This window comes from Argiope bruennichi, chromosome 8 (assembly GCF_947563725.1).
Source record: "Argiope bruennichi chromosome 8, qqArgBrue1.1, whole genome shotgun sequence".
Taxonomy (NCBI): Eukaryota; Metazoa; Arthropoda; class Arachnida; order Araneae; family Araneidae; genus Argiope; species Argiope bruennichi.
The window spans coordinates 111522077-111545350 of NC_079158.1; the positions used below are offsets into that span (position 1 = coordinate 111522077).

Genomic DNA, 23274 nt, shown 5'->3' on the forward strand with positions numbered 1-23274 from the left:
ACTCATCCCAGTTACATTATTAGTCATTTATGATTTCTTAGAAATCGCTGTGAAAAGTGAGTGAAGATTTTATCGGCAGTAGCTCTTTAACTATTTATTTTCCGACAGTACTTTAAAGTACCATCTAAATCATTCTGATATTTTCACAATAGGACTATTTTTTCTAACAGTATTTGAAAGAACACAAAGAAAGTATTTCCAATAGAAAGCAATAGATATCAACTAAAAATAACATTAAAAATATTTTATTATTTATTAAATTAATTAAATTATTTTAATTAATTAAAAAAATTCTTTCTTCTGGGTTTGTTCTGTACAAAAACGTTACTAAATGTTAAAAAATATAATTAAAAAATTGATGGTTGAATAATTCGGTAAATAAAAAGTTAATCTAATCAAATGAAGTTTAGATTTATTATTCAAAAAACTATAAAAGATATACTTGTAAAAATATTTAAAACATAATTCATAATTATCAAAAAGTTTGAGGTGGAGTAACTTAAAGTCCCTACGTTACCTAGCAACGGAGTATTTATAAATTTTATTTATTTAAAGTCATCTGAAATTATTCGATTATTTATTATATTTTGATAAATTAATAAAAACAAAGAAAAAAATCACACAGAAATAAATTTGGTATCATTGAAAATATTTCCGCATTTAAGCAGCGTTCACACAAGTCACACAATAAAAGGTCACGCTTACCTCAGAAAGATCACGTGACCGTAATGGGACAATGGCAAATGATTGTCTGATTGGACACTATTCGCTATTGTCCAATTGGAATCACGTGATCTTTCTAAGGCTGGCGTAGCCATCCATTGCGTCCAATAGTTAGCCTCGTGTGAACGCTGCTTTATTGTAGATGGTATCATGCTTGGTTTTATGATTCCTGCATCTGAATCCGTTGTTGTCATCGAACATGTGTTTTATTTTTTCACAAAAGCTTTACTTCTCTAAATTTAAGTTTCAGCGATTGACTTACATTTGCATTTAAGCATCGTAAAACCACTACTTTTAAAACTAATAAAATCAAAGCGAAAAGATAAATTTAAAAAATAGTGCCAGAAAAGATCAAAGCGGGAAAAGGACAAAATTTTGCTTAATTTCCAATTAATTGAATGCTTAATTAAGATTTATAATTTAAAATGTTATTTTTTTCTTTCTATATATAAATACATGAGCAAAATTTGATTAAATTCTGCCTATTTGTTTAGCTGGAGATGTGGAATATACAAACTACATAGTCACAATGACTTTTTTTTTGTATTCAGATGACCAAATTTGCAATTTCAGCTGGAGAAGCTTTATACAGAGTATCCCAATGGTTTTTAAAATACAAAATTATGTAAGAAAATAATTATGAACAATGGATGCTACATACTTCTAACATGGCAAATGATGTTTTAATTCTCAGCATTGCTATTTCTTAGAATCCGATAGATGGCGCTATGCATGGCTTGATGATGATTTAATAAGAAAATTTCTCTAAGTAGCCACCTGGATAGTAGTCACATCCGCCAGGACAACTGGATAGAACAACCAGAAGAAATAATAGCGAGAAAATTTGATAAAAATAAAATTAAATCAAAACACCGAAGGTTTTGGGTGTGAGGCAGAAGGCAAAGAAGTTTTGCAAAGTTGACTATGCGTTAAACCTGGGCTTTGTTTTGAGCTTATCGCCACATTCAGTAGGATAAAACTTAGATCTTTGCTTCCAGTATGTCAGTTAGCAAATGCGCAGTAAGATTGCTTTTGAGATTTACTCGATATGCAGCCTCAAGTTCTGCATCTCCTATTTAGTGATCCATTTTCTTTTTTTTCCCTCTCTTTCCTTCTATTAGTATTTTTTTTATCTATTTAAGTTATTTGTGGTGCTCTCAGTCTGGTAAAAATAACCAAATAAGATTCGAAACTACAATAGATTTTGAAATGATTCCAGGCATATTGCAACTCTACAGTCTAAATTAACAAATCACCACTGCATTTATTTTAATAACCAAAAAAAATTTCTCTAAAGCTAATTTTATCAATTAAAACGATTAACTGTTAAGTCTTGAGTTATTATATTTGTAAGCCATTTAGACAGGTATTATGTACTTTTTTGTTTTTGATCCAAAATTTAAAACATTGTTAACCACATTTCTGTCAACGAAAAATCTATTACTTTCTGCTTTTGATTTATTGCATTCATATACTAAAAGACCGGCAGATATTCATAAATACATTCAACTGGAATGGTCCCCCCAAACTTTCACGTATAAAATTATTAACCCCCCCTCTACCCGTATAAAAAGATGGATATCGAATGAGGGCGCGTATACCTTGCATGGCACTGGCGGGCAATAGTTCTGAAGCAGTGATCTTAAGCGTGAATCTGATATTTTTACCGAATTTAACTTGTAATCTATAACGAATTCTTTTAGTGATTAACTCCAGGCCAACGTGGGATCGTGGGATCAACAAAACAGTAACAAATTGCATTTTATCAGACCCACAATTACATCATGGACTGCTCTTCCAGTGCGTGAGCTCGAAGTCAAATTGACTAGACTCCGCATTGGTCACACTCGTTTAACACACAGACATCTTTTATTGGGCAATCGAGCTCCTGTTTGCTCCAGATGCCAAACGATTTTAACGGTTATTCACCTTTTAATTGAATGACCTAATTTTAATCATCATCGTTTACGTTTTTTTAATGTTTCAACAGTGGGTATGCAAATGCTTGTGGGGGAACAACCCCACAAAACTCTTTTTAAATTTTTAAAAGTAATTGGTTTATATCATCTAATTTAATGTTTCCTCTTATTGCCATTTTTTAATCTCGTTTCTAATTTTAAGAGACATTGCCAAGTATTTTAATCAGCTTCTAATTTCACAGATTTTTATATAAAGACACGCTTCGTCTATTCTAACCGTATGTCTGGCGCAGTATAGTCAGCAATGGCTCTTACGCCTATAAATCCCACAATACGAGACGTACGAGTCATGCACAAATATCTAGAAATTGAATTTGTAATTTGTACACCCTTTTTCTGACCGATTAAAAAACAAAATTTGGTACAGAATAGAATTATAGTCACGATGTCACAAGATCAGATACCAAATTTCATTTATTTAATTATTCTGCTTTTGATTTACTATTTTTGCATGCATGCGAAAGTGCCTACCGGCAGACGATCAAGCTTTTGATACATTTGGTTTGAAATGTTGAAACTGTGTACCAAATTTTAGTTATCTCAATTTTCATGTTTTGTAGTTATTGTATTCACTTCGCTTCAATTGGCCAGCTGGTTTGACAAGTTTGCTCTGGATGGATTTCTTTCAAAATTTGATAAAAGTCTACTAATGTGATATTAAGTTTATATGCTACATTTTACCCTTACCGGTTAAAGAGTTTTTGAATTACAGAGTTCACAGAAAATCATATGTTTTTTCGTAACATATATTATTTCAGAAATAAGTTCTAACAGACAAACATACATTATTTCAGAAATATGTTTTTTCGGACATGGTCTGAAACACTGAGATTCGACAAAATCTCAACTTCAAATTTTTGGACAATTTCAGCACTTTCTCTTTCTATACTTCGTAACGAGAAAGTAAAAACTTTTATTTTCAACTTTAAACAAGAAGATCCATCAAAATATCAATGCCGATTTTTTTATGATTACAATATTTTTTTCTTCAATAATTGTCTACGGCTCTTCTAAGTATACGGTATATGGAATATTTTTTTTTCTGAATATACGGAGAATTCATAACAAAAATGTTTTATTTATAACTAGCCGCATTTGGCGACCAGTCGGTTCGCCAATCTTAATGTACGTTTAAATTTTAATCATTAAAGGTTTTACGCAATTCCAACTTTAGTAGATTCTTCATCAAAATATATTAAAACTTCAAATTTTGATATTCATATAATTCACTCATAATATTATAAAGGCTTTCAGTCATAAAGTAATATGCATCTCTCTAATTTTCTGTTACCTCTCTTAGAATTTATGCTTTAAATTAAAATGGAAAGAATTAATCTGCAATTAATATAATAATATTTTTTACTGAAACGAAGCATTTTTTTATAATATGATTACTGATAACAGAGTCACTGAGCGTTTAAACTTTATGGGCACTAAAGAATATCTTTCTTAATTTATGTAATATCTCAAGAATTTGTCAACAAAATTTTCTCAGATTCATCATGAACAGATCGATTCATTAACAATGTTTCATTTTAAATGCATCAAACACTAAGAAAATAAAATGAATCGTTTAAAATAATCGGTCGAAAACAGGTTTAAAAAAACTACTTAAAAAATGATGTACTTAAAACTGTAAGCATATAAAAAAAAATATATAACTAACATAAATACGATTTACTTACAAAAGCATGCAACTAACCTAAAAATAATTTAAATCATCCGTTGATAGTGGTTGTCATGACAAGAATCAGAACATTGCGCATGCGTGAATTTTCTTCGCCAGTTGGGTAACGCAAATGCGTGAATTTTTCTACGCCAGTTGGGGTAACGCTATGCAGATTATACATTTTTAATTTCCTTTATTCTGTGTTATTTTAATTCAAAAGTACTTCAGAATGAATCCGAAACATGGATTAATTAACAATGTTTCATTTTAAATGCATAAAACATTAAGAAAATAAACAGAATCGTTTGAAATAATCCACCGAAAAACGTTAACCCTAGCCTCATTTCTGTTGGCAGAAAAAAAAACTGATGCCTTAATCATTTGACGGTGGGGAAAATGGAAGATTTTTTTGGCGCGAAAGTTGGCGGTGGGGAAAATGGAAGATTCTTTTGGCGGGAAAGTTAGTTTTTAATTAATGATTAAAATTCTAATTAAAAATTCCAAAAAAGGGACCCCAGGTGCACATTCCCGACCTCTAAGGTATACATGTACCAAATTTGGTAGCTGTATGTCAAATGACCTGGCCTGTAGAGCGCCAACACACACACACATTGAGCTTTATTATAAGTATAGATTAAAAAGATAACTCTTAATACATTACAATTTGCATAAGATATAACACAACAAATCCTTACAATAATGCTTTTAATTGCACAATGAATAAATTCTGGATTCTTGTGTCTATGTATGGTTATACATAGTAGTAGTATTTAAGCTAACAACCTTTGTATTTAAAGTTTTCATAGCCCTCACAATAGTTAAGGGATTGATGAAAGATAATAAATTACTGACTTCGAAAGGAATTCATGTCAAGGTAACATCCGAGCTTAAAAGACCCTGGGTTGTGGTTGCGCATATTGCAGATATGCAGTTTGCCACAATATGGAATTTGTGCCTTAAGTTCAATCCTGATTCAAAATGATTCAGTTCTGATGATGTTTAAAAAAGCATGTAGTTCCCAACTCTGAATGTTCTATTCAGTTTAAATTAAAACATTTTCACTGATTAATTTTTGAAAATAACCGAAGCAGTTTCGAGATTGCCTTTTTAGCTCGTTTTCATTTGCGGTTAGTTGTGGGCGCGGATGACGTAGCTGGGAGTAAATGGGTTTTCTTATTTATTCTGTGGTTTCCTTTATTCCTCGTGCAAAAATTTTGTTTTATCTGTTTCTATCTTTATTAAGAGAGAACCGTTAATATGATAACATTCATAGGCTGGCGAACTGTCTCTAAACTGATGTGTCTGCATGCTACAAAAGTCGTTAGAAACTGCTAAGCCGACCGTTATATTTAGAGCTATTAAATTTTGCATATATTATTCTTTAGAAATAGGTACTCACTAAAAAAAAGTTTATCCTAATTTTAATTATATTTCGTAACTAATGTATAAATTAAAAGAAATTTTAACGTTTTGCCTCAGTAATTTTGAAATATATTATTGCACACAAACAGTTTTATGTCACTTTAAAGTTCAGAAAGTAATGTTTCTGGTGGTGTTCATTTTACATCCACATTAGTCTTTCTTCATTTTTAATAAAATTTTAAAATTATTTTGAAATATATTTTACAACAATATTTACATTTCATTGCTACAATTACTCTATTAATACTCACAGTGTTGTAACGATCTTAAATAAAATTTTTAAGTGTACGTTTTCGTTAATATATAATTGAGTTAAAAAAATTTTTAATAAAATGAAGATAGGCGAATTAATTAAGCCTAAAACATTACCTTTTTCCTTTTTTTTCGAATTAGAGGTAAAGCTTTAAAGCTTTCTTTTACCAGATGGTAGATAAATTTCTGGAATGCGAATTCCAAAGAAAAATATTTCCCAAAACATTTCTGTTTGATTTTAGAATTTAAAAAATTGATTCTTTGACATTTCTTAACTTAACAGTGAAAAATTCTAAAATTATTTTTCGTTCTAAAATTATATAAGAAATTTTAACTACAAATCCTTTCTCATTCAATATTTTATTTGTATTACCCAAATTGTTGTAATTTTTTGATAAATGCTAGATTTTGAAAAAAAGTTATTGAGAAACAAAAGGATGAAATATTTAATTATGAAATCAGTATCTTACACTGTTAAAAATTACTTAAAAAATTAATGTTAAATAAGTTTAATCCCCTGAAAATTTGAATCGATTTCATAACATTTTATATATATTTTTTGCGCAACTTTGTAATTTACAGTATATGTCTATGATCAATATTTAAGGAATAAAAGCCGCGGTCAAGGTTTTTGAGACGCACTATATAAGAATCTACAGACATAAAACAGAAGCGCTTAAATTTTTTGCATGCCTCAGAAATCCGAACAACTGAGTAGATTTTTTGTTTCAAAATTGCTTACAAAGACTATGAAGCAAACAAAGGGTCTGTTGAAAATACCTTATTAATTCAAATAGATAGTTAAATTTTTTTGTGAATTAGAAAATATACTTTCATTCTGCTCACATAGTATTGACTAAGAAAACACCATAATAGCACTCGAGATTTGGTTAGTGAATTAAATTTAAAATAACTAAAGCAAGGAGAAGATGGATATTTAAATAAGATTATTTTTTACTTTATCAGCATTAAGAAATATTACTTTAACTGAAAAAATTATTTTGAGGCTTTGTGTTAGTTGAAAAATGCGTTCAAAGCCTTGATGAATAGGTTTTCAGAATAAACGAAGATTTAAATTCCTTTTTCAAAATATCTCCAAAAGAAAATTGCTGCAGTATTCTACGAGATAAACATATTTATGTTGCTACCTATGTTTTATAATTTTTTCTTGTAATTAAAAGTATTCATACCTTATTAAAAAAATGAGTTTTCTGCAGATTTTAAAAATTTTATCAAACAATCTGGTATTTTTTAAGAACCTACGAGATTTTAAAATTCTTTTAAGCAAGGATTTTCAAAAAATTTGAATAAAATGTTGTGCTTATATTTACGGGATGTACTTCCTTCCGGGAGGATTGTACCGTGGCCGGTGTCGGCCCTTAGAACTCAACCACTGTTCCCGCCAATGTTGCTGTTGCGGCGGTCCGGTCATTCAGTTTTTATGGTTTAAATCCGTGTGCCTTCGTGGCGGGTCGGAGAGTTAAATGGCTGACTGACTGTGCTTATATTTATCACTTAGAAAGCTAATAATACTATTAAAAGGTTGATAAAAATACGGGTAAAAAGATGCTAAATTTTTATGCCACCATTTCAAAATATATTATTATACAAAAACTCTTTTTTATACCATCTTAAAATTTAAAAAATAATTATTTTATTGAAACCAATCAATTATTCATCAGTTTTTCAAAATTAATATAAACACAATTAGTAACAATTCCTTTTTTTTAAATATTAAACCTATTTTAATATTTAATATCTGTTACTTATCTGTTACTTTTGCCAAGGTTGAAATTAAGTTGTTTTCTTTTTATAGATTTATTTTATCTTATTTCTTAATAAAAGTTTTTTTTTAAAGCACGAGCTCAGTAATTTCGTTGTAATTATTGCCTTTAAAAAACTTGCAATTTCTTTTACTGTTTGACAATTTTGCAACTTTCAAATTTTTAAAACGCCCACTTGCCTTATCATGTATCTTTTTAATAATTATTTTTTAGCTTTGGAGTTAATGAATCATATTATATTTCACTTGATAAATCGTTAGTTTTTATAGAATTATAGTATATTTTATCACATTGCCTTCAATGTTAATTTTTTTTAAATGGTGCAACAGTCAGTTTCTTTTAACCTTGTCAAATATCAAATCTTTTGTCTTTTTTTTAACATCATATTGTTTAAAATCCGGGCATTTTTTCCCTTTCTAACCGCTACTGCTAAATAAACTACACAAATTAAATACATTACTTATATATTAAAGAAAATTTGAATCTTTTAATTAATTTTTAATTTGTGTTTGAATATGGATTTCAATATTTGCATGAAGCCAAAAAATATTCTTTTCCTTCCATAAAACTCCCTCCCAAACGCCATCAAGAATATTTTCAAAACAGACGATTATTTTATTCGTTGTTCTATTATCATCATCATTTTATCGCCATTCTATTCAATGCACATTATTCCCTGTTGCATGAAATTTTTATAAAAAAAAGTGTTATCTGATTTTTGCAATTATTGCAAGTGTTTTTGTAGCAGTGTATAGTAAAGCATCCATTTATTATTATATTAAGTATTAAATGATTAATTGTATTAAATATTTTTTATTTTAAAATTTTATATATTATATTTTATTATATTAATTTTTATATATATTATATTTTAATTATGTGAAGTATTAAATGAAAAAAAATATTGAATGTCCTAAATATTCTCTCTTAGAATTTTTAAGCTTTTAAAATTGTTAAGCTCATAAAATAAAATTTAATGCCCCTGTGAACCTAGAAATTTGCATTGTATTTTATATTAATATTTCATATGTTATATTTTATTATATATATAAATTTTATTACATTAATTTATATATATTATATTTTAATTATATTAAGTATAACATGAAGAAAATATTTAGGTTGTCCTAAATATTTTCTCTTAGAATTGTTAAGCTCTTAAAATAAAGTTTAGTCTCTTAAACTTGCCCCAGACAACATAGAAATTTGCATTTCTGCCACATTAAAATAAATAATACGTTGCCAATTTCTTGAGTGAAATACAAAGAAATCTCAGCCAAATGATAAGTATGAGGGCACACTTTGTTCGATAGCTTTGAAATATCAATAATTCAATCATTGTTATTTAGAATAGACGGTTATAAAATCTATTAATTTGTTGTATATAAAATTCAGAAAAATAAACGATGTAATAGAACTCGTATTTTGCTTTGTCTTAAATACATATAGAATAAGTAAGTGGAGAAGAAGACGTGAGTATAGTGATTGGTTAAAATCAACGGAAATGGTCTCTCAAAATCTTTCTTTCATTCTTCCGAATAAAGTATTGTCACCTCTTGCTCCCGCATAAAAATTATGGACCTTGGTGAAGGCTGTGAATGCTACGAGTGCTCAGAATTTTATTTTCAGAGTCTCGCACAAAAGCATCTCTTGGTTCGAAATATATAACGAAGAAAAGTGAATATGAATTTTGGTTGCTTTTTTTGACTGATTTAATCCAAGTTTGGCATGGTCCGCTAAAATTTAATTTATAATATGTCAATAAGAATTAATAGAATTAAGAGAATTTTAAAAAATAACAAATTTCATCTGTTTTTTAAATTTGTTTTTAAAGAAATCTCATTTAGTTGCGGGTAGGAGGCTGATAAAATTAACTTTCATGTTTGAAATTTTAAATGAACTACTTTTTATTTGCCTTATTTGTTATCTATACTGTTTTTAATAAATTAAAATTCATATTAGATCATATAATTCATATAGTTAAAAAATTTATCTAGTTGAAAATTCATATAGTTTTAAATGAATTTTGATCTTCGACCAAAATTCTATTTGATGATACTCAGTTAAAATGCTAGCTTTAAGATAATGCATTCATTCTTTTGTTGTCTACACATTTTCAGAAGTCCACACTACTATTTAAATAGTAACACACAGCTCTAAATCATCATATTTATTTAATAAATTTAAGCAGTACTTGGAGGAATAGTTCTATTTTTATATTATTTATTATTCATAAAAATGCATACAAAAATACAATTGAGAAGAGCGTTCTATATCCATAAACAGAATACTGTTAAAAACGTGCAAGATTGTGCAGAATTTAAAGGCGATATGAAATATGTTTCTATCTCTAGAGTACATATTGGTCTGTCCTTGTCTTATTTGACCTAGCATGTTTCAAACATCATATCATAAATTTCCAGATTTAGGAAATCTCTAATAATAATCAAGAAGAACATCTGTACATGTATTGATGATGAACAAGGCGTTTACCAAATTTGACGTTTACTAGCTACCAAATTTGGATCAATTTTTTGGTATATGGGGATTTAGGGTATTTTTTAATGTTCATTAATTAAAAATTGAACTAAATGCTGATGTATTCTCATTTATTATCTCCGAAAATATTATAGCATAAAAATTAGGGTACTTTTTCAGTGTTCATTTACTACCTAAGATATAAATTAGTACCAAATGTGGTAGCATTAGATCGAACGGTCCGACTTGTTGGTTACCGTTTGAATCAATCAAACGCTTTAATAAGAATCAATCAGCCGTTTTACTAAGCACGTTAAATGTTGATGTATTCCCAATTAGTATTTCAGAAAATATTATAGCATAAAAATTACTTTTTTAGTGTTCTTTTACTACCTAAGATATAACTCGGCACCAAATGTAGTAGCACTAGATCGAACGGTCTGACATGTTGGTTACGGTTTGAATTAATTGAACGCTTTAATAAGAATCAATCAGCCGTTTTACAGAGCGCGTTAAATATTGATGTATTCCCAATTAGTATTTACAAAAATATTATAGCATAAAAATTAGTGTACTTTTTTAGTGTTCATTTACTACCTAACTAAGATATAAACCTTTTTAACTAAGATATAAATCGGAGCGAAATGTGGTAGCACTAGATCGAACGGTCTGACTTGTTGGTTACCGTTTGAATCAATTAAACGCTTTGATAAGAATCAATCAGCCGTTTTACAAAGCGCGTTGATTGATTCTTATTATCATGATTATCTTAGTTCATCAAATAGTAAACCATTTAATATAATTAGATTGACAAAAATTCGGTTTTTTTTTCAAAAGAACCCAGACTCGTTTACAAATGTTGAATCTAAATGACAGCTAAAAAAAATTCTGCAGTCCCAGTGATTAGAAATAAAATTGAATGTTAAAAAAAAATAAATTAAGTTTTTATCAATAAGAAAAAACTTTTTTTAGTGATTCTAATCTCCTTCCACTGGTGCTTTTTCATCTTGCGAACAAATTAAAGAAACCGAACTGCGATCCAAGACGATTACATCAACTTGTAAAACGAGTGCACTACGGCATATGACGTGCTCTACTGCATGCAAACACGTCATTTGCTCACAGACACACTAATAGATTTTAAAAACATATTAAGACGCGACGGATATTTTTCTATTCATTGCAACCGTTCTGGTTAATTTTCTGAGAATTTGAACCGCGAATTTTATAAAGAAAAATGTTTGACAGCAAAATTATAATATAATAAAATATTAAATAATAAATAAAATATTAAATAATAATAAAATATTAAATAATAAATAAATATTAAATATTAATAATAATAAAATATTTAGAATGAAAAATTTCTCGGTTGGAAAAAAATCTTTCTTAGAAGTTAAGAATCTTTTTCACTTAGAAAATAAATAGATAATTAATCAATTTCAACAAAATAAAATTCATCAGCAATTCTAACACTATAACATCAACTTGTAGAACAAATCTGCTAAGATAACTATGAAAGTTGTTGTGTGAAATAAGGATTATAAATTCAGAAAGGAACTTTTAAGTAATGCATAAATCTCTTATTCAAAGTTCTAAATCAAGAATTATTATTATAAAAAATTTTTCTCATGTTATGTCGTTTGTTAATTGAAGACATATTATCATGAAGACACGACTTATTATCATTATTCATTAAATTAAAGAAATCTTATCATGAAGACATGACATATTATTATTATTCATTAAATTAAAGAAATCGTATCATGAAGACAATGGGGAATTTTTAATAAAAATTAAACATTACAAAATAACTTTATTTTCGATTTTTCCCACTGCAAAAAACAAACAAAAAAAAATGTTTTCGACACGTCGCGGTTTTATTTAAAATTCACCACATTGATATGATTTTTAAGAATACTACTCAAAGAATTAAAAATTACTTATTACTTAATTAAAAATTACTTTATTAGTCACGTGAGATAAAAATAATTTTTAAGAAAATTATCATTTCAAAATATTACTATAATAATAGCAAAAAAATTGACGGATAATATTTCAAATCTTACTTTAAAAATTGAAATTTATTCAAATCATAAAGAAAATGATCTCTAGATGAATGAAAGCATGAAATAATTTATAAAAAAATAATTGCTTCTTTATTAATTTAAAAAAAGAAGCTTTTATTTTGCAAAATAACTTCACTTTCGCAGGAAAGGAATTACTTTATTGAGTTACAATTTTACCAGAACTCATTTGCATTTTTTAAATAATCGTTTACTTTCTGTTAGAGAAAAAAAATCATTTTCTTTTTATAGTTCAGTTGTAAAAAATGAAAATGATTTACAAGTAAAAGAAATGAAGTATTCTTTCAATATTTCTATTTATTATGAGTATTTATCGTAGATGAATAAAGCTTCATAAAAAGAAACAAAAATGATAAAAAAGCATACTGTTAGTGATTCTTCATCTTTTATTTCTTTGTTATGCTTTTTTTTTTGAAAAAAATATTTTACTTTTTTCACAGTTTTTAAAAGAAAGAAATATTCTTCAATTCCATACAATCTACAACTTTCTTTCTCAAATCTACGGGTAGCTTTATTCTATATGGCTTGTCGCACATAAATAATGTTATAAAAATCTTAAATAATAGTGTATTCCGTAGCATATACTTATTTGAAACTTATTATAAAGAACTTTTGAAAATACAATGACGATTTTATTCATTGCATAAATATTAAAGCAACTTTTTGGTATAATGTTTTTTTTTGGTTTTATTGTGTTTTCCAATAAATTAAATTGCCTTATCTTTCCCCTCCGCTGTTTTAACCGCTCCTATAAGAGTTTGCAAAAAGTTTGCTGGTCCAATTCCTTCTTTGACTTCATCGACTAAAACTTTCTAAAAACTTTCTAGCATGAAAATGTTGAAACAGCTTTTAGAACATGTGCGCTAAAATTCGGATTTTCGATTTGGCAGACTAGACAGTTTAGGGTCGCTGGACTGAAAAGGGGCCGCAGACAAGTCACTTAGTTGTGAAATCAATCGATTGTGAGAAATATAAATGTTTTGAGTTATAAAATATTAGAACTACATTATCTATACACATTTAATTATTAAACTCATCAATTAACATGTAAGCAATTACTTCTTTGCATTGTATTGGAATATTAATTAACCATAAAATGGTTATTCCATAATCATAATGGTACTATTTATTAATCTTAATTATTATTAATCATCTATTAATCATAAATGGCTATATTCCACTTGATATGTTCTGTCAAACAAATATTTGTAACATTACATCTGTTTCAAATTTATTATTTGGCTTTAAGCTTTCAGATTAATTAAATGCTTATATTTGTAAATAAAGTAATCATTAACTAATAATTATGATTAATTTTTCCAGAACTTATCAATTTTTTTTCCTCTTTTCATAATATACATGTTATACATATTCATAATATGCACATGAATTATAAAATATTAGGGCTACATTGTCTATACATTTAATTATTAAAATCATCAATTAACATATAGGCAATTACTTGTTATATTGCATTAGAATATTAATTAACCCTAAAATAGTTATTCCATAATCATAATGGTACTATGTATTAATCATAATTATTATTAATCATAAATGGCTATATTCCACTTGATATGTTCTGTCAAACAAATATTTGTAATATCATATCAGTTTCAAATTTATTATTCGGCTTTAAGCTTTCATAATTATCAAGTGTTTCTATATGTCAATAAAGAAATCATTAACTAATAATCATGATAATATTTTAAAGAATTTAATTATTTATTTCCGTTTCACATGATATATATATGGAGAAACATAGGAATAAAAATATATAAATTTTCACAGTTATTAAAATATTAAGAAAACTCTGTACCCCCAAATTTTTTTTCACAATTTTGAACAATTTTTCCAAATTTTGTAATAAATAGATGTTAAATGTTTAAAAACTTAAATTTCCAAAATAGTTTTCAGATTCAAAAGTTACAAATTTAAATATTTTAAATTTTTGAAAAATAATAAGCCTTTTTTTTTTAATTCTTCTTCTCATACAATTTTTAATATTCCTCCCACCACCCAAAATAATTTTTTATGGACCTTACAATGCATTCATCATAATTAGAGATCTGATTTTTGATATTTTATTAGTTTCTGAGAAAAAAAAAAGTTGCTCAACATTTTGTAAAAATTTTTGGAAAATATCAGAATTTTTCACTTTTAACATTTTTAGAAGACATTTTATTCAAACTTTTTTACGAATTCATCCCTAATTCTTTAAGCATACATTTAAAAAAAAAGAACAAAAAAATTTCCTGCAATTACAATAAAATGTGATTGACTTTTAACTTTTTGTAGCAGACAGAATTTTGGCAAAAAACAGTAAAATCGCTTTAAAGTTTTCAATACAATAAAATTGTAATAAAAACAGTTTCATATGAAGATACTTTTTTTAGAACAATAACATGGTATTTGTAAGTTCCCTTAACTAAAGTAAGTCATTAATAAGTTCAAAATGTGTTGAAATGTAAAACTAAAATGATTAATTCTTAATAAAGAAGCTTGATAAAGTACGTTCCGTAGGGCCATCAAAAACTCTACATCCGCCATTAAGTAAGACATCTAACTTGTCTCTTGAAAACACGTCACTGATTCACAAACTCACATCAGCAATAACCAAAATAAAAAAGAAAAGTCAAGATCTAACGGATTTTCTCTAAGCCGTTGCAACCTCTTGGGCTAACACCCGAAGAAATCGAACCGCAACTTTTCAAGACACAAACGCCGGATTAAAAATAAAATACGAATTAAAAAGTATATAAAAAGAGCGGGAGAGAAAGCGTCATCCTGCGGGAGACATTAGCATATTCATCGTAAACAACTACTAGTTAGTGGGTCAGGGTTTCGAGAGAGTTAAACGGCCAACTGCGCAACAACGTAATAAATGTCGAGCAACACATAACGGGTTGGTGAAAACAAGGTTTCCGGTTTTGTGAGATCAGCGGTTGCGTCATCGCAGCTCGCGGTGTGTGTCTGTTTTCGTTGCTGAAAAAACGACTGGAGGTCGGCAGGACCCAATAACATCCTCGACCACAATGCATGGAATGCGAATGGGATATACTGCACTGTAAGATTCCGGGGTAAGTGAAAATGTTGCTTTTGCGGTGAGGGGTGGGGGTGGTTACGCCTACATAGGAAGTAATTTTCATGATCTACAGAAATTAGATGAAGAATTAACTTGGAATTTGTGTGAAGTTTTATGCTTAACTGAAAAACAGTATGCTTGCATCGAGACGTTTATCTTATGTAACTCTCTTTAAATATTCTATACATCTTATGTGTATCGTACATTGCACACTGAATGCTACATACATCGACCGATCATCATGTGTATTGCAGATTAAATGCTACATATATCGACCTGTCTATCATGTATATTGCATATTGAATGCTACATACATCAGTCGATCATCTGCCGATATTGCACATTAAATGCTACATACAACGGCCAATCATAATATGTATTGCACATTAAATGCTACATACAACGGCCAATCATCATATGTATTCCACATTGAATGCTACATGCATCGGCAGATCATCATGTGTATTGCACACTGAATTCTACATACATCGGTCGATCATTCTGTGTATTGCTCATTGAATGTTATATAGACCGGTCATCATGTGTATTGCACATTGAATGGTACATGTATCGGCTAGCCATCATGTGTATTGCACACTGAATGCTACATATTTAGGTCGGTCATCATGTGTATTGCAGATTGAATGCTACATATTTAGGTCGATCATCATGTGTATTGCAGATTGAATGCTACATACGTCGGCCAGTCATCATTTGTATTGTACATGAATGTTATATACATCGGTCGGTCATCATGTGCATTGCATATGAATGCTAATCAACCGTTCATCATGTGTATTACACATTGAATGTTACATAGGCCGATCATTATGTGTATTGTACATTGAATGGTACATGCATCGGCGGGCCATCATGTATATTACTACTGAATATGAAGGTCGGGCGTAGTATGTGTTTATCATAGAATACACCTAATCATTTGGTCATTATATATAGTCTCCATATGATGGCCAGTCATTATATTATTTTTTAAAAGTTACACAATGGGTTGGTCATTATGAGCTTTTTTAATTTATAATACATACGACGGTCGTTCATCATAAATATTTCTCAAGGATGTACTGAATGACAGATGGTCATCTTATGTAACACCCACTGAAAACACCAAATGCACTTGATGATGACTAATAAATATCAAATTGATTTTCGTTTTGAAAATATTTGCTGGGAAAAAATATGCGTGATGCAATAATTAATGAGTAACTAACTTGTTTCAGGACGAAGATTACGCAACAAATAAACTTAAAGATGACATCTAAATGTGTTGAATCTTTTTTCAGGAAACATTTCCGTTTTATAAACATGTTTGGCATTTCTTATGATAATGAAAGAAATTAAACATACCCTGGCCCGAGAAGTTTTATCGTCAAATTATTACAAATTATTTCTAAGATTTATAAGAAGAAATTTTTAGAATTTTAGGAGATCATTATAAATTCTGTCGTAGTTTACTTCTGGAAATACGCTGAGAAAAATTATAAATAAAATATTAAGTAATAATTTCATTTAGGAATAGTGTATAACATCACAAAATAGGTAAAAAATTTAAGGTGTAAGAAAAATCTGCCAATAAGAAGGGTAAAAGTTTTTGTTCCATCAATATAAATATGCATTATCGTTTGGTTTGTTGATTTATGTAAAAATGAGAACAAATTGTAACATTGAAATAAATGACAGATTTTTTAACATAAGGTTTTACACAAGATAAATATATATGCTTTATGCTTAAAAGGATGCATATGAATTTTGAAAATAATTACAAGAAGATATGCAAAACTAATTTAAACAATTATACAAAAATATTGTAAGACAATAAGCAATTTACTATAGGATTAAATTTTGTCATGCATAAATTTTTTGATTGAATCAAAAGAATTAATTGGAAGCGTATGTGCTGTCGTGAGATTTTAGTAAAAAAGACGTTTACAATATTCGTTTAATTTTAAGGGAGAACATGCATTATAATATATGTGTCAAAATATATACATCTCAACAAAACACTCGCATTTGTAATGAAATATAAAATTCAAACGTGATAATAAATAACATATAAACAATTTTACTCATGTATTTGATACATAATTAATATGAAATACTGTTTAATATAATTTAAATGTTTAGAAAATGTTATAAAAACAATTATTAATTAGTAGTAATTCAGATTTTTTTTAAAACACTAATATTTCACTTACATAACAGTTATCAATTCACTTTTGTATGTTTAGTAAATATGTTGCGAATAATGCATAAAACATTTATGAACAGATTGAATTTAATTCAACTTTTGTCACACACTCTCATGATTTTGGTTTATGAATATGCCATAATTTGTTTCTGTTCACTTGGATTATTAAAACAATCTCGAAAATTGAATTCTGTCGATAACATTTTACTATTAGGTTTTGTATTTACTTAAGAAAGAAAATAAAAATGTATCGATTGAACTTTTAATTACTGAGTATCCCAAGGACAAAATATGCCTAAGAAAACTATATGATTTCCCTAAACTAATTTTGCTGCTGAATGTTTTTTTTACATTATAATTATCTCGAAACTTAAAATTTTCAACTGTTTTTTTGGCTGCGAAACACAAAAATCAACTTATATACTAAGACATCTATGACATTTATACTGGATATTGCTAATTCAAAAAAACTAATAAAATCTATACTAAATTTACTTCAAAAATAACAAAATGTTTATAATTATATTCTTATATAATAATATATAATTTGTATTTTAAAATATAACTAACATTTTTAAAATTTTATCTATAAAATTCATTTAATAATAATTCATTTAAAATTTAATACCGAAATACCTTATTCATATACAATTTTATATCCACATACCATGATTTCTTGGCAGCGACTTTAGTAATAATAAAAAATAAAGTTGTAAATGTGTGTACTTACCTGTTGACATTCTATAGAAAGAAAAAAAAAGCGTTGAACCTAGATCTAGAATTTGCTCCAAATATTTATTTATTTATCTCAGAGGAGTTATATTTTAAAATGTTAATAATAATTGAAATTTATTAAAAATGTTGATAAATTTTGATGCCTGCTCCGATAAGTTCTAAATATATTTAGCACAAAAAATTAGCTGTATATCATTTAAAATACAAAAGAATCATCTTTTCCAAAGTTGCAACAAATTTGTTTTGCAAATTTTTCCCCAATTTGAATCATTTATAATTTATTTCATCTCTTTTTTACTCCAAGAATAGCAGTTATTTAAGAATTAATAATTTTCCGTAAACGTTCCTATTACGGATTGTAAAATTTCTTAAATCCAGTGATGATTTATTTCATTATCATCATTTGAAGGTTTTTTTTTATACAGAAAACTTCAATGTTTGTAGCAATTTGGGAACTACATATAATCGACTGGAAATGCTAGTTGTGCTTTAGATTTTCTTTACTCTCAACAGGGTTTATGATGAAATAAGGAAATATTTTAAAATAATTCAATTATAACAATTCATTTTTAAAAGTTTCTGACAAAACCACAACAAATTCATTATAACAAAATTCATTCAACCAAAAAAACCATTAACAAAAATTCAACAACCAAAAATCCTTTTCATTCTTACTTCTTTAATAATTTTTATTTGGAAAAGCATATTTTGAGTGAATCCCGCTGCAGTTTTTATTTTCTGGTTATTTCACTTTATAGTAATTCTGAATTCATTAATAAAGTTTATTAATTATTAGAGTTTTAAATATTAATAATATTTTACCAGCATCTCCAGAGAGTTAAAACGCGGTGAATGAAACTCCAGTTCGATCAAGATTTATAGTTTAGATCTAACAGAATTTTTAATTAATCAAATCGCGTTAATAATAAAAGCAAAATTCAAAAAAGATCGCATATTAATTTACATTTGGTTTATATCCTCTAGTTGGTAATTTTTTGCATCGACAAAGGATACCAAAACCAAAATTGTTGCTAAAATTTATGATAGGGTAAATAGAACGTGTTTAACATACGAAGGTTTGAAAATAAAAATAAAAAATACGAATTCTCAAATAAAAATGAAAATTCGTTTAATCTTTAACTAATACCGCTTCATTGCCTTGTTAATCATAGTTAACCTTTGTTGTCTGATATTGGCGATTTGGCATCCTTTGGCAATCTAGATGAGCCAATTATTGTATTCGATCAAACTTAACACTCAATATGCGATGCTTTGTACAGTGAATGACAATTTGCTAAGTTGTATTGCACATTGTTATATATTGTGTTGTGATGCCATTTTTGATGTTCTTTTGTATGATGCTCAAAGAAAAACAAGATTAAATTGGCATGGTGCATTGGACTTACGGCACTTAAGCATGAATTGATTACATTGATAGGCTTTAAAAAATGACAGAATTGTTAGTTTTTCTTTTCGGGAAGATATTTATAGAAATTAAGATAAGTTTTCCTTCAAAGATCTTCACAAATAAATCTTTTTTAGCATCTTAATTAAAATTTTGCGGACACCAGTTCTTGTAAGGATTAAATTACATGTTTAACACCAGCGGGAATGGTTTCCCAAAACTTTCTCGTGCGCTGTCAAATAAATTTGTTATCCCAGAAAACGCCACACGTGGCATTGGCGTACAGTAGTTACGAAATATTAACTTTTGGCATGAATTTAGCATTCGTGTGGTATTTGGCGATGAATCATTGGCAAGTGCTTAATAATATCCAAAAATCCAATTCGTGTTTTAGACACTTTTTTCTCAACCGATTGAAATATAAATTTGATACAAAATTGCACTTTTAATCCCAAATTCCTTTACCTAATTTGATATACTTGCAGATTGCTAATTTGATATACTTGATATACTTTGCATTTTTGAATTATCGCGTTTACATGTTTCTGAAAATATACACCGACAGAAAGTCAACATGTAATTGGATTTCCCTCGAAATGTGACAAGTGTCTACACTATAGATATTAAATCTGTGTACCGAATTTCATCAGTCTAGCTCTTTATGTTTTGTAGTTATCATGTAAACTTATATTCGAACAAACAGACTTCCTCATATATCATATTTTATTCAAATATGATAGAAACATGTAAATTTTGTGTAAAGACCGTATACCAAATTTCAGCCATCTAGCTCTAATCGTTTTTGTGTTATCTTTGTCCCAAACAAACAAACAGACGGACGGACATTTTCCAAAATGTGCTTTTTGAATTCAGGGAGGTCTGAATGTGGAGATGCATCAAAATCTCGAGCTCAAATTTTTTGACGATTACTATACTTTCTCTATACTATGTATACGAGAAAGTAACAAGTTACCAGCTTTGTTTAACTTAACACTGATACTATTTAACTTTACACTGATACTATTTAACTTTACACTGATACTATTTAACTTTACACTGATACTATTTAACTTTACACTGATACTTAACACTGATACTATTTAACTTTACACTGATACTTTACACTGATACTATTTAACTTTACACTGATACTATTAACACTTACTTAACACTGATATTATTTAAGTGAGCTGCTTTGTTTCAATTAAATGGAATTAAAAACAGCTTAGATAATAACTATGATGTTTATATTGAAACATATTATTTATAGCATACTTTTAGTATGTTAGTCGCTTTTGAAGATCAGAGATTCACCGTTGTTACTGATTCTATTTAATGTAATTTAAATGGTTTAGATAAACTACGTGTCCATGACTCCGTCAAACTGTTTGTCATTAAAGCCGTGCTATTTTAATAATTTTACATGCATTCACTTTATTGTATAATGAACATTTAAAATGGAAATTTGTCCCATGATATCAAAGCGCTATTATATTCAGCTCATAGAAATTTGGCGATGCTGTAAGTACACGTTTTTACTGTAAGTACACTTTTATACAAATAAAGAGTAATTATAGGAAACGTCAAAAAATTTGAAGACAAGATTTTGACAAATCTTCACATTTTTGACTTTCCTGACACCATTTGGAGAATTTCTGTCTGTCTGGCAAAGATAACTTAAACTATTTTGTGCTCGACGGATAGAATTTCGTAAACAGGATTAAACCAAATTAGATTATTATTTTAGAGATTTTTAGATTCTATAATCCGACTTTTAGAATATAATTTGGAACAATAACTACAAAACTAAGACAGCTAAATATATATAAAAAAAATTCGATAAACAGATTTAGTACGTATCGAATAACGTGTATAATGCAAAAATTTGAGCCAAATCTGATAAAGGGTTGACCATCTGTCGGTCTTCAGAAATATATAAACGCTATTTCTCAAAAACGCGATGACTTAAATATATCGAATCTGTTACTTCATGTGTAGTTTTATGTCAAATTTTGTTTCAATCGGTTGGAAAAAACGTTCTAAAACACAAATTTGGTTTTTGGATACCTTTAAGGGATTAATTGTCAAAACGCTCACCAAGAATCACACGATAGATTCAGTAAAAAGGCTAAGTTCACGCTGAAAGTCAATATTTCGTAACTATAGTACGCCAATACCAATCAAGGCTTTCACTGTAATTACATCTTTATTAGAGAGTATGCGAGAAAGTTTTGTGGAGACTACTCCCGCTGGTTTCCGTCCGGTAAACTAAATAGATATTAAATAGAAACTCTTTTTAGCTTTCAACAATGGAAGAAAATTACAGAATCAAATATTTGATGAATCAATGAAAACGATTTTAGTTTCATTCGAAACATTGAAAATATATAGTTAAAAATAATGATTAAAAGTTAATTAAATTGAAACTAAAAATTTGATAGAAATTAAATTGATATAACTGTAAAGATAATTCTTTTGACTTTAAAACGGTATAAAAATCATTTTTGTGCGGGAATATTTTTGGAAGTTATGGCGAAAAATCATCTAAATTTAATTTATTTTATAATTAATTAAAATTTTAAAAAATAACTATAATTTACTCATTCCCTCCCTCAAAACTCATCTAAGTCAAATCACCCTGTTTATCATATACACATACAGAGAGAGAGAGAGAGAGAGAGAGAGAGAGAGAGCCAAAACACACACACACTTTCATCTTTATTAAAAGCAGAAATTATTGTGTTGATTACTGATGCGTCAGATATGTTTAAACTTTAACAAAAATAAATAGAAAGCATAAACTAGGCATATTTTATTTTCCGTTTTTCTTTTCGTTGCCAGACAAAAAGCTTTTCAAAGAAAACGAACATTATTTCACGGCTGATAAAATGAAAAGATAAAATTATAGTCAGAAGGAAGAATTTAATTAAAGATTATCTGAAAAGAAACTTAGAATCGCATTCCACGAATATTTAATAAATGATTATTATTTTTGTCTTGCTGCTGTCTTCGCTAAATGAAGATTATTATAATTATATAAGCTATGATTATTATTAAATTAAGCTATGAAGATTATTAAATTAATATAAGCTATGATACTACGAACATTAACTTAAATTAATTGACATGAAAGCCATGATATGTGAATTAGTTTCCTACAGATAGCATATAATCAGTTTGTTTTCCAAGATGAAACGTTTGTTAAGAATTTATTTAATTGTTTCCCAATTGTTCATCCTTTTTTGATAAAAAATTGGCAGCAAAATAGCTTTTATTTCTGAATAATCAGCCCTCATACCAAGTATGTTTTCTAAAAGACAAGAGATTTGAAATAATTTAAATGGAAAATTCAAAAATATCTACTTTCCTTAACCTCTATAAATTTCTATTTCGAAATTCAAAACAGAATATGTGATATATCTGCTTTTTTTTCGAATTAGTTTTTCAAA

The 23274-nt window shown here is 27.9% G+C and overlaps 1 protein-coding gene across 2 annotated transcripts in view; it reads left to right on the top strand.

The window, feature by feature from the left end:
- Positions 1–23274, top strand: part of LOC129981312 (hormone receptor 4-like) — a 270236-nt gene that overhangs the window by 29591 nt on the left and 217371 nt on the right. Inside the window, exon 1 of one of the 2 annotated variants that reach the window (XM_056092100.1) lies at positions 15344–15474. The exons of the other annotated variant lie outside the window; for it this stretch is intronic. The gene's annotated coding sequence lies outside the window, so the exon portion shown is untranslated. Of the gene's footprint in view, positions 1–15343; positions 15475–23274 lie in introns of those variants that run through there. 2 annotated transcript variants of the gene reach the window in all.